Source organism: Miniopterus natalensis, chromosome X, assembly GCF_054644295.1.
Source record: "Miniopterus natalensis isolate mMinNat1 chromosome X, mMinNat1.hap1, whole genome shotgun sequence".
In the NCBI taxonomy this organism is placed as follows: domain Eukaryota; kingdom Metazoa; phylum Chordata; class Mammalia; order Chiroptera; family Miniopteridae; genus Miniopterus; species Miniopterus natalensis.
This window is the reverse complement of record NC_142103.1, coordinates 16878794-16889618: the sequence shown is the minus strand read 5'-3', so window position 1 is coordinate 16889618 and position 10825 is coordinate 16878794. Positions and strand designations below refer to the sequence as shown.

At 40.6% G+C, this 10825-nt stretch overlaps 1 pseudogene; it reads left to right on the top strand.

Moving 5' to 3' along the window:
• The first annotated feature begins 8977 nt into the window (after positions 1 to 8977).
• LOC107529321 (heterogeneous nuclear ribonucleoprotein K pseudogene) lies at positions 8978 to 10692 on the top strand (annotated as a pseudogene).
• The last annotated feature ends 133 nt before the right edge of the window (positions 10693 to 10825 follow it).

The window sequence follows — 10825 nt, the reverse complement described above, 5'->3', positions numbered from 1 at the left end:
ACACCAGTCAGGGCACTTAATTTTTCAAACTGTTATATATGTGCTTGAAAAGAATATGTATTATCTAATTAATGGATGTAAGGTTCTATACATGCTCTGTAGAGAAAGCCTGATAATTATACTTTCAAACCTTTCATACTTCACTGATTGTTATCTGCATAATCTCTCAAATATGAAGAAAAGTATATTAATATCTTTCCTATTTTATGTCAGCTGTACTTTAATGAAATAATCTTTACTGATTGTGTATGTTATCTGTTTCTCCTTGTAATTTTGTCTATTTTTGCTTTTTATAATAATATAATTAGATACATTCAGGCTTAGAATTGTTATACCTTCTTGATGAATTTTTCATCATGATGTAGTGATCATATTATGTCTAATAATGTTTTCTACCTTAAAGTTTATCTTGTCTGATCATATTGTGCCATCAGTTTTCTTTTGGTTATATTTCCTGGGCATATTTTTTCTGTCTTTTTACTTTCAAACTTTCTGTGTCCTTATATTTTATGTATCTCTCTTATAAACAGCATATAGCTGGATTTTTAAAAATATGGTTTATTGCATTTCTTTCTGCCACTCTAATTTGTGCTTTCTGTTTTCCCTACTTTTTCTCCTCCCCCCTTTTTTTTGCTATTCATTTGTTCTTGCAGTATTAGTATTATTTTTATTCTCTAGCTGGAAGGCCAGTGCAGGTCATCACTTTTTCCAGGCTTTTAGGATCCACCATAACAACAGGTTTGTACCTACCTCTAAGGTCCTTGCCAGGGTGTTAAGTCCTGCATTCCAAAAGAATGCCCCAAGTCAGTAAACTCTCCCTTATCCAGTCTTATGTTCTGGCCCCATGGATCAAACACTGTCCACTTCAAATCCTGTCCATGGGATCTCTCTGACTTCTTCCAATATATGTTGGCTAGGTCTTGCAGCTCCTTTGGTGTATAGACCCTTTTCTTTCTTAGCATAGATGGACCTGGAGAGTGTTACGCTAAGTGAAATAAGCCAGTCAAAGAAAGACAAGTACCATATGATTTCACTTATATGTACAATCTAATGAACAAAATAAACTGATGAACAAAATAGAAACACAGGCATGGATATATGGAACAGAGTGACAGCTGTCAGAGGGGAGGGAGGTTGGGGGGTTGGGTGGAAAAGGTGAAGGGATTAAACAAAAAAAAAGCCACCTTGAAGACATAGACAACAGTATGGTAATTATCAGAGGGAAAGGGGAGTGTGGGAAAGGTAGAAGAGGGTAAAGGAGGGATAAATGGTGATGGAAGGAGACTTGACTTAGGGTGGTGAGCACACAATGCAATAACAGATGATGTATTATAGAATTGTATACCTGAAACCTACATAATTTTATTAACCAGTGTCACCCCAATAAATTCAATAAATAAATTTTAAAAAGAAATGAGGTTAAAAGATAAAAAGAGAGAATAAAAAGGAGCATTACATAATGATAAAGGAGTAAATCCTAAATATATATGCACTTAACAACACAGCATCAAAATAAGTGATGGAAAAATGATGGAACTTCAAGGAGAAATAAATACACCCACTATTATAACTGGAGACCTCAACACTCTTTTGTAAGTAATAGATCAAACAGGCAGAAAATCTGTACAAATGTAGAAAGGATAATGAAGAAATGAGAAGATAGAACAAATGGCAGCTCTGAGAACAACTGCAGCAAGGTGGGCTATAGTTCTTCCTTCTAACTTCCTCTTCCATATTTCACCTCAGGAAGAGAGGCTTATAGGAACCTTTAACAGGTTTGGAGAAGTGAATCCATTCTGCACAAAAGGTGGACAGTGGCAGGCATGGAAGTGTATGGCTTAGATCTCCCTTCCAGAAAGAATTTGCCATATATCTGTGAGAAATATAATTAGCTGACAGCCTCCAACTGCAGCACCTTCCAAGATCAGCCACAGTGTTCTTGACAAGGCTATGCTTTCCCCTGGAAGACTCCAGCCAATGGCTGAGCATGGTGGCAGTACTAGGGCTTGGTCATTTCTACCTAATATGGGACTCTTCTGACAGGCACTCTTTCCTCCAGAACTCTACATTGGGTTGACCAAGACTTTATCACACCTGCCTCACAGTCCAAAGCAATTCTGCCCCAATTCCCCTTCTTCCCTGCCATCCTTTCAAATGTGTGAAATCTGCATTATGGTCTAGGAGATTTCCTTGCCTAATCTTGCTCTCTGCCCTTTTATCTTTCACAGCCATTATCCCCAATCAGCATCTTACATTCCTAACTCTACATTAGCATCTGCTACCTGGAGGAACCAAATTGGTACAATTAGCCATTCACCACTGCTGTCCACTTTGGAAGAATTCTACAGAAGACACTTAATCAAGCATTTCAAGAGTCTCTTCATTATGATCAAAATGTTTTCAGCAAGTTCATCAGTTGAATTCACAAGTAGATAATTCAGACAATAAAAACAATTTAATACCCCAAACTCACAATCTCCATCAAGTCATATGTGCTGTAGCTACAGTTTTTGAAAACATTGTGTTCAGTTTCCCTTGCATGGTAGGAAGATGATGAAGCTTATCATAAAAGCATAAATTTGGGTTGTTTCAAGCCAATCTTAGTCATGCTTAGGATCATTCAGAGTGAAGGGTTTTTCCAGAAAGATGCAGATTTTTCTTGAAACTCAAATAGTCAAGTGATGATTTTTCCTTATGAAAGCCAGTGATTTTCTTGGGCAAAAATGGTCCTTTATAGTCATTGCCCACCTCTTCATAAAGCTGAGAAAGAAATCCTTAACATAACTGACAAGCATTAAGTGCTTCTCTTAAATCTTCATGTGTAGTTCAGGTGGAGAGAGCTTTCGTGTGGACAACAGTGGGTGGCAGTGTTAGTTGGGGTAGATTGGACTCTGCTCTGATGGCAAATAAAGCCTGAAATTTCAGTGGCTTAACAAAAAAGTTTATTTCTTACTCATGCAAAGTCCCATGAGATAGTTCCTGTCTTAACAACTCTCCTAGATAGGTTTCCTCTAAGTGGTGAACTCAGGAGTCCAGGTTCCTTGCACTGTGCTCTGCCATTTCAGAGTCCAACAGCAGAGAGATTCAGCCTGAAAAATTATGAGGACAATTGTATGGGTTAGGCCTGGAAATGGCAGTTATCAATTTCACCCACATTTCCTTGGCCAGAACAAAACCACACGGACTCACCTAGCTAAAAGGAAAGCTGAAAAATAAAGAGGAGCACACTGATATTGGTGTACAGTCTCTGCCATAATAGGCTGCTTTTGACCAGGGTGGGGATCGAGCCTGCAACCGAGGTACATGCTGCTGACTGGATATCGAACCCATGACCCTTCAGTCCACAGGCCAAAGCTCTAACCACTAAGTCAAACCAGCCAGAGCTTGACATCTTTTAAATGCAACACACCTCATGCAGATTATATGAAAAATAGTAACAACATGGTCATATTGTGGTAGATGTGGCTAGTCTCTGGTTGGGGATGTTAAATACCAGAACCAGCCCTGCCAGTGTAGCTCAGTGGTTGAGCGTCAACCCATGAATCAAGAGGTCACCAGCTCGATTCCAGGTCAGGGCACATGCCTGGGTTGTGGGTTTGATCCCCAGTAGAGGGCGTGCAGGAGGCAGCCAATCAATGACTCTCATCACTGATGTTTCTCTCTCATTGATGTTTCTATCTCTATCCCTCTCCCTTCCTCTTTAAAAATCAATAAAAACACATTTTTTAAAATACCAGAACCATACATATCACACTTGCAGGAAGGGCTCAGCTTTATAACTCCAGCCAGGCACTCTGGTCCAGTCTTGGAGAACACCCAGAAGGGACACTGAATACCATTCCCACGGCCCCAGTAGCATAGGGCTCCATGGTTCATTGCAGCCAGCTGCTGCTGCCAACACCAGGTGACTTAGAAGTAAAGGAACACTTTATATTATAACACCCCTGGACCTTACCAGCAGGTTAGGGTGAGGTTGAGGGTTAAGTTAGGGTTAGGGTGGGTTAGGGTTAGAACTCCCAGTCCATCATGGGCTAAGTCCCAATAGCCTCAAACCTCTCTTCAAGATGTTCCCTCCACATCCTGTTGTAATGTAACTGACACCTTGGCTGTCTGCTGGCCCCTCTGAAGTGCAGGCTATTTTTCCCCTCATCTCTCTGCAGCTAAATGGCTTAGAGTGCCAAGAGGTGGAGCTGGAGCTCTCCTTGCTCCCCAAGGCCACTTTCTGACCTTTGCTCCTTCCCACTTTTGAGAAACCTCTGTCTCCTCCTTGGCTCACACCATCCCATTATTTCACCCTCTCCCCATCCTGGTGGCAGTCCTCTGTCACCCTCCTTGTCACTGCCTTCCTTCATGAAGGCTTTAGTTCTTGACTCACTGTCCTCTTTGTCCCAATTTCTCCCATCATTCTCAGTGAGTTCAACATTCACATAGCCAACCTTGTTTCCTCCATCTGTGCATTGCCAATGATCACTGCCATTTTGCAAAGCACTTCACAACCCAGAGCACCAGGTATGGGGCCTTGTATATTGAAGGACCCTGTACATCAATGCATTTGTATGATATTCTCGAAAGGCAAAACTATAGGGACCAAGAACAGATCAGTGGTTGCCAAGGGCTGGGGGTTGGGGAAGCCTTGACTACAAAGAGGCAGCACATGAGAATTCTGGGGGCTGATGGAGCAATTTTGTACTCCAATTGTGGTGGTGACAGTCACACAGATCTAGTGTTAAAACTCCTAAAACTCTATACCAAAGATTACAAGGTAATTTTACCATACATAAATTGCAAAAAGCATGGAGGTGAAGTGATTAAAATGTAGAGTTTAGTTCCAGGTCCCCAGACAGGTATCAGAAATTTATCATTCCATCAACTAGTGTTGTAAATAAAAGTACTATGTGATACCATGAAAAACCATTGAAATTCGTATTACCATAGCCTGGCAATGGGAGCAAATTAAATTCCATTAAGTGGTATATGTATCCCCAGCCCAGTTCCTGATATAGAGTAAGTATTCAATAAATGTTTGTGGAATGAGTGAATGAATGAATGAATGAATGAATGAATGAATGAATGAATGAATGAAAAGACTCACACTGTTGTTTTTTTTTAATCCTCACCCAAGGATATTTTTTCCATTGCTTTCAGAGAGAGTGGAAAAGAGAGAAAGAGAGAGATAGAAACATCGATGTGAAAGAGACACATCGATTGGTTGCCTCCTGAACATGCCCTGGACTGGGGCAGGGGATCAAGCCTGCAACTGAGGTATGTGCCCTTGATCAGAATTGAACCTGAGACCCTTCAGTCCTCAGGCCAATGCTCTAACCACTGAGCCAAACCAACTACGTTGGCTCACACATTGTGATATGAAATCTTCTTGCTTCAAACATCATCAAAAGTTTTGAAGCAGAATAGAAGGACATTCAAGCATTGCCTAAGGTTAAATACAGAGTGCCAAGGATAAAAACGCAAAAGCTGTGGAAAGCCCATTTGATAGTGTTATATTTAACTGCAAAGGTTAGAGCTGCTGAAGTCATTGTTGATACACTTGCCAAAACTGCTGCTTAAGACATGATAACTGGGGACAAAGTAAATGTTTCTGTCAGAAGCCACAGTTCACTCTAGAATTACAGATGTAGCTGGAAACATAAACTGGCAAATATCCAGTTTCTGACAAGGTTGATATTATTCACTGTGAATTGATGAATCTGCCAATCTTTTGAATTAGTTCATCTTTTGCTATTCATCATATATGCCCTGAATAAATAATTTCATGAAGACATTATGCTCTGTTAATCTTTTCTAACTTGTAGAACTGAAAAAGAGATTTCCTTTTTTCCTTCTTTCCTTTCTTCCAGGAATGCAAGTACCATGTAAATAGGAATCAGATTGTATTGTGTTTCATTCAGAACTTCAGCAAGAGTTGGTCAATATTTCAAAACTAACACCTCCCCTATAGCAAAGCCACGTCACAGAAAACAGCACACCTAATGGGAATGCTTCAGAGACAATTGGTGATGGAGGAGAGATTTTTTTTTAATCCTCACCTGAGGATATGTTTATTGATTTGAGAGAGAGAGAGAGAGAGAGAGAGAGAGAGAGAGAGAAACATAGATGTGAGAGAGAAACATCAATCCATTGTTTCCTGTATGCACCCCAACCTGCGATTGAACCCAAAACCCAGGCGTGTACCCTGAACTGTGACCTCCTAGTTTATAGGTCGATGCTCAATCACTGAGCCACGCTAGCTGGGCAATAAGAACATTTTAGAGACTCTCTCTGAACTAAAGAAGGCTTCCAAAACTGCTCAATGCCAACACCCCACTTCCCCCCCTTCTCTAACCTCTCCACTACTTTTTGAGCTCCCTTTTTTGAACTTGCCCTGCTTTTCTTCTTCTCTCCTCTCTACCACCACCTTCTATTGACTTAAGGGAAACTAAGAATAGAAAGCCAGACCAGGGTAGGCTAGAAAAAAAAACAGAAATTCTGGCAGCTGCCTTTTGAGAAAAGCTGGTCCCAGGACAAGGGGAATGAGCAATAATTTACTGTCCTTGGACTAAAACACAAAGAATCTAACTAAAGATTTTCCCAATCCTCTCCAAGACCCTGCTGGGTTGGCAAAAGAATTTTATTTAATTGTTAGAATATATGACCCTGGCTATTCTGACCTGTTTCAACTAATATACCTATTGGTTCCTGAGAGCAAAGCATCACAATGGCTAGGTAAGGTCTGCTGGAAAACTCCTATAGAGGATTTTTTTTAAAAAAACAAAGAGAAACAGACCAAGAAAAATGCAGAGAATTAGCCCACCCGCTTCACCAAGACATCCCTGAGATTTTCCCCCTGGAAAATAGACTGGACCCAAATCTAGCAATGTAGACAAAAACCTGATGAAACCATACTTGCTTTCTTTGAACGTTTTGAAAAATCTTTCAAACAATGTTCAAGATTGTCTCCAGACAGTTTTAAGTATCATCAAAATGATATAACACTCAATTCAACATTTCTGAAAGGATTAGATGAGGAGCTTGTAATTCTGATTAAATAACACGAATTAAACTGGGCAACCGCACATGTGGATAAACTAGAGACTTTGGCCAATCAATTATTTAAACCTATTCAAAAGGAAGAAATGGATAAAGCTACTAAAATTATGAATTTACTGTTATTCTCTGAAGCATTTATCTTAGACTGTTGCGATCTTGCTTCCAGGTAGTATTTTCTGTTTGGCTCAGATAAACTCTTGTAAAAATTTGCTACAGGTTTGGACGTTTCTTACAGCAACACCCCAATCATGGAGAGCAGAGCAAGACTTCTGTAATTAAAGCAAGCCCTCTCAATCTAAACCTTGCAATGCCTTTTAGAAAAGGTTCCTTTATCGTGTGTGTCATTAAATAAATATAGCACATAACCATGTAAGCCTAAAAGCCATTGTGTACCTGAGATGTCTTATACTTACAGACTACTCACTGCCCCTTTCCTTTTTATACTTATTGTTGATATCAGTTCTGGTCTCTCTGCCCTGGTTTATACCATAAAGACCACAGTTCAGAGCATTGACCAGTACCTCTCACACCCCTACGGATCAATACTACCTCCCATACACCCATATGTGGCTAAAAAAAATTGGCCTAAGGATATGTGATATATAAGCACAACACTGCAAGTGACCAACTCCAATTTCTACTTGATGTCACATTCTTGGTGATGCTAAATTTACACAAGTGTACCATGTCCTAGCAAGCCAACATCACAAGATCCCAATTCATGTTAAACAGATTTCCAAACCCATTTATTTGCTATGTACTCTTATGAAATACAACATTTTTTTAAAGAATTTTTTAATGTTTTTTAAATTTTATTTCAGAGAGAGGAAGGGGGAGGGAGAGAGAGAGATAGAAACATCAATGATGAGAAAGAATCATCGATCCACTGCCTCCAGCACACCTTCTATTGGGGACTGAGCCGGAAACCCTGGCATGTTCCCTGACCAGGAATTGAACCTTGACCTCCAGGTTCATGGGTCAATGCTCAACCACTGAGCCAAACCAGCCAGGCAAAACATGACTTATTTTTAATTGATATGTAAACACATTTTTAGAAATATATGCATAACCTGTTACCGAATCACCAATAAACCAACATTAAATTTGTGGATTTATTTCTTCTCAAAAAAATAAAGAAATAAAGAAACAGGGAAAACTTCGGAATTTTTTAAAAAAGTTATCAAAATCTGTCTTGGATTCTTGCCAACTCACTCTTAGCCCTTCTTTCCCTCTATTGTCCTCTTAGCTAAGAGAGCCATTGAAAATGTCCTTACTCAAGTTACATTCTGTAGTCAAGTAGACATGTAGTGTAGCTGATAGTGGGTGTTGCCACAAAACTGACCTAGATTTGAATCCTGATTGCCTGGTAGTAGCTGTGTGATCTTGAGCAGGTCAATCTCTTTGTTTTGGTTTCCTCCTCTGTAAAATAATAGCTAATCATAGTTAACGCGTATATAGTGCTTATCTGTATCAGTCATTGTATATTTAATTCTTATAACACCCCTTAGGGGAAGAAACTATAGATAAAGTAACTGAGGCACAGAGAGGATGAGTGACTTCCCCAAGGGCACCCAGCTGGTAAGCAGCAGGGCCAAAATTCTAATGCAGGTTCCAGAGTCCAGGCTCTAATCACCACACTACAGCCTCTCCAAATGAGGGCAATACCTACTAAGGGTTGTTATGAGGAATAAATGAGATAATGTATGTAAAGCCCAATACTTGACACTTGTCTGATAGGTAGCAGTTGTGTGTGTTATAGATTTTTTGTTCTGCACTGAGAAATCTGCACAGCTTTATCTTGAGGTAAAAACAAAAGAGGTTGGAGGGGCAGACGCCATTATCCTCTGTTTCTCTGCTGCACCAACCTCTATGTCTTGCTTACGTCCCGCTTGTTTACGGCCTATGGATTGGTGTGTCTATATAATCTAAGAAAATGGAAACTGAACAGCCAGAGGAAACCTTGCCCAACACTGAAATCAATGGTGAATTTGGTAAATGCCCTGCAGAAGACATGGAAGAGGAACAAGCTTTTAAAAGATATAGGAACACCAATGAGAGGGTTGAACTACGAATTCTGCTTCAGAGCAAGAATGCTGGGGCAGTGATTGGAAAAGGAGGCAAGAGCCCGGCCAGGAGTGGCTCAGCGGTTGAGCACCGACCTAGGATCCAGAAGATCAGGGTTCGATTTCCGGTCAGGGCACATGCCCGGGTTGCGGGCTGCAGCTGATCAAAGATTTTCTCATCATTGATGTTTCTATCTCTCTCTCTCCCTCTTCCTTCCTCTCTCTGAAATCAATAAAGATATGTTTAAAAAAAAAAAAAAGGAAAAGGAGGCAAGAATATTAAGGCTCTGCATACAGACTACAATGCCAGTGTTTCAGTCCCAGACAGCAGTGGCCCTGAGCACATATTGAGTATCAGTGCTGATATTGAAACAATGGGAGAAATTCTGAAGAAACTCATCCTTACCTTGGAAGAGGGCCTGCAGTTGCCATCACCCACTGCCACCAGCCAGCTCCCGCTCGAATTTGATGCTGTTGGAATGCTTAAATTACCAACACTATAAAGGAAGTGACTTTGGCTGCGAGTTGAGACTGTTGATTCATCAGAGTCTGGCAGGAGGAATTATTGGGGTGAACGGTGCTAAAAATCAAAGAACTTCGAGAGAACACTCAGACAACAATCAATCTTTTCCAGGAATGCTGTCCTCATTCCACTGACAGAGTCATTCTTATTGGAGGAAAACCTGATAGGGTTGTAGAGTGTATAAAGATCATCCTTGATCTTATATCAGAGTCTCCCATCAAAGGACTTGCACAGCCTTATGATCCCAATTTTTACGATGAAACTTACAATTATGGTGGCTTTACAATGATGTTTGATGACCACCGAGGCAGGCCCGTGGGATTTCCCATGCGGGGAAGAGGTGGTTTTGACAGAATGCCTCCTGGTCGGGGTGGGTGTCCAATGCCTCCATCTAGAAGAGATTATGATGATATGAGCCCTAGGCGAGGACCTCCTCCCCCTCCTCTTGGACCAGGTGGCCAGGGTGGTAGCAGAGCATGGAATCTTCCTCTTCTTCCTTCACCACCACCTAGAGGAGGAGATCTAATGGTCTATGACAGAAGAGGAAGACCTGGAGACCGTTATGATGGCATGGTTGGTTTCAGTGCTGATGAAACTTGGGACTCTGTAATAGACACATGGAGCCCTTCAGAATGGCAGATGGCTTATAAACCACAGGGTGGCTCTGGATATGATTATTCCTATGCAGGGGGTCGTGGCTCATATGGTGATATTGGTGGACCTATTATTACTACACAAGTAACTATTCCCAAAGATTTGGCTGGATCTATTATTGGCAAAGGTGGTCAGAGGATTAAACAAATTCATCATGAGTCAGGAGCTTCTATCAAAATTGATGAGCCTTTAGAAGGGTCCAAAGATCGGATCATTACCATTACAGGAACACAGGACCAGATACAGAATGCACAGTATTTGCTGCAGAACAGTGTGAAACAGTATGCAGATGTTGAAGGATTCTAATGCAATATTTTTTTTCTTTTTTATAGTGTGAAGCAGTATTCTGGAAAGTTTTTATAAGACTAGTGAAGAACTGAAGGAGTCCTGCATCTTTTTTTTTTTAAATCTGCTTCTGTTTAAAAAGCCAACATTCCTCTGCTTCATAGGTGTTTTGCATTTGAGGTGTAGTGAAATCTTTGCTGTTCACCAGATGTAATGTTTTAGTTCCTTACAAAAAGGGTTGGGGGCAGGGTGTGCA